Below are 2,687 nucleotides of genomic sequence, written 5' to 3'. Positions count from 1 at the left end.
GAAGAACTGCAGAAAGGGTAGACAGGAGGGACTGGAATGGAACCTTCCTTGTTCAAGGCCAACCTTAACCATCACTGCCCTTCCCTGCCACACCCCACCCAGGACTCCACCTGTGTTACCTTGAAGACCACTCTCCAGCAGCTGAGCTGTGAAAAGAGCAGAACCAGGTGGACCAGGAGACCTTGCATGTTGTGAGCTGATCCACCTCATGACAACAAATTCTGATGCCTGCATCCCAAAATTCTGATGCCTTCCATCCTTTGGAAATGTTTCCTTCATGTCAATTTATCTACTAGGTTCTCAGAAGCAGCAGCATTGACTGTCCTTCCTTGATGACTTCTATTCTAACTAATTAGAAAATCACTTATGCGAATAATGCAGAAATATAATTTATAGGCAATAGAAGTAACCACAAAGCAGGTGATTTTAAAAAAAATCTATCATGTTAGCATGCCTTAGGCACTTCTCTGCCCTCCTGACACCTACCTTCAGTGTGCTGAAAATAATGCCATGCTTATAAAGCAAAAATTAGAAACTTTGATTCTAATTTGCCATTTGGACTCTAGGAAATATGATAGCTTAAGGCCAAAATTGCATTCTATATTCCTAATTGTATAAGATGCTCCTCTTCTTTGTTTCAAATAATCAAAAGCTGCATCAGTTGAAATTATGTACCTAAATTGTAAAAAGCGTTTACATTACAATTCCAAAACATCAGTAAAGAAATGTTAGTCCATTCAGGCTGCTATAATAGAATACCTTAGATTAGGTAATTTATAAACAACAGAAATTTATTTTTTACTGTTCTAGAGGCTGGGAAGTCTAAGATCAAGGTGCCAGCATATTTGGTGTCTGGTTAGAGCCTGTTTCTTATAGATAGTGTCTTCACACTATGTTCTCACATGGTGGAAGGGACAATCAAGCTCCCTCAAGCCTCTTTTGCTCTTTCACAAGGGCACTAAGCTCATTCATGAGAGCTCCACTCTCACCATCTAATCATCTCCTAAAAGCCCCATCTCTTAATACTATTGCATTGAGGATTAGGTTTCAAAAAATGAATTGGGGAAGGGGAGACACCAACATTCAGACCATAGCAAAATGCATAGAGAAAATCATTCCCAAATACACGAGAAGCCATCCAAACTAAGCACCACCCATCTGGGAAGTTCTTAAAAATGCCATCTTTGTGCAGCGAGCCACAAGTCCACCCATGGTAGCCACCCTCCAGGACGGGCCCTGAGGATCACCTCCTGGTATTCGCATCCGCTTTGTGTTATGCCTCCTGTATTGCCCCAGGGCTGGGTCTGTGTGACTAAGAGCATATGGCAGAAGCAATGACATGTGCCTTTTGAGCTCCCATGTTGTGAGCTGCCCTGTGGAGAGGCCTACAGGGCAAGGGACTGAAGGAGGCCCAAGCCAACAGCCTGCAAAGAACTGAGGCCTTCCAACAACCATGTGAATGTGAACTTGAAGACAATCCTCCCTGGGTCGAGCCTTCAGGTGAGACTGTAGGCCTACCCAACAGCTGGGCAGCACATGAGTCACCATGAGCCAAAATCACACAACTGAGTCACTTCTGGATGTGTGGCCTTCATAAACTATGTGAGATAATAGATGTTTGCTATTTTAGGCTGTTAAGTTTTGAGGTAATTTGGTATGTGGCCATACATAGATAACTAATAATTAATGTGGCCTCAACAATATCCTCAGGCCCAAGAGAGACCAAGCATGAAGGAAGGGTTTCATTAGATATCAAAGGTGGGCTCAAAGGAAAGGAAACATTTGGGCAGTTCTACCTCAAAACATAAATAAGAGGGAAAAAATCCAGCAGAGATTCCAGTTTCCATGTCAGAAAGGAGTAGAGCGGGCAGTGGGAAATTAGCACCGTGAGAACTCCGTAAACTTCTAGGACCAGCTTGTTACTTTTATTATCTCCTATTTCCATGAAGTGATCAACACATAAAACAAAAAGAGCCTATGGGACTTTTCACTGGGACAACAGCCAAGGACCAAACTGAGAATAAAAGGAATTCTATTCTCCAGCCAAGGTTCCAGGGGCAAGAACCCCAAGACTGGAATCAGATAAAGACTCTGAGACCTCCATGGAAGAAGAGGAGGAAACATGGAAGCACTATAAACCTGAAATAGGGTCTGGGAGCTTACCTCCCTGAATCACTCATTAAACAAACATTAATGAAGCACCTACTGCATGCTAGGCAGTGTGCTAGACACTGTAAGAACTTCAGAACAACATGGTATTCAGATAGAGGTATGCGTCAGATGCCATAGGAGATCAGTAAAGAGACATTTACATTCTAATCAGCAAAGAAGGATCAGAAAAGACTTTCAGGAGTAATTGAATTTTGAAGTGAGTTTTGATGAACTAGTTAACAGAAGGGAAAACTAGAAGAAAAATATTCCTGGCAAAATGTAACATGCACAATGGCACAGAAGTGTTAAATGCTGTGACATGCTGGGAGAATTCCAGATAATATAGTATATAGTTAGAGGGAAGAATACATCCAGGAGGCTTGTAGAAGATGAGGATAAAGAGGTCAGTAGGGCAAAATTTGGGTAAAAGTGTTATCTTGTAAATTTAAATCTATGATTAATCATTGAAAAGCTTCAAGCATGCATGCGTGCATTCCTTTGGAAAATATTAATAGAGCATCCACCCTGTGCAAGAC

Source organism: Microcebus murinus, chromosome 8 (genome assembly GCF_040939455.1).
Source record: "Microcebus murinus isolate Inina chromosome 8, M.murinus_Inina_mat1.0, whole genome shotgun sequence".
NCBI lineage: Eukaryota > Metazoa > Chordata > Mammalia > Primates > Cheirogaleidae > Microcebus > Microcebus murinus.
The sequence above is the reverse complement of the archived record's forward strand: the minus strand, read 5'-3'. Positions refer to the sequence as shown.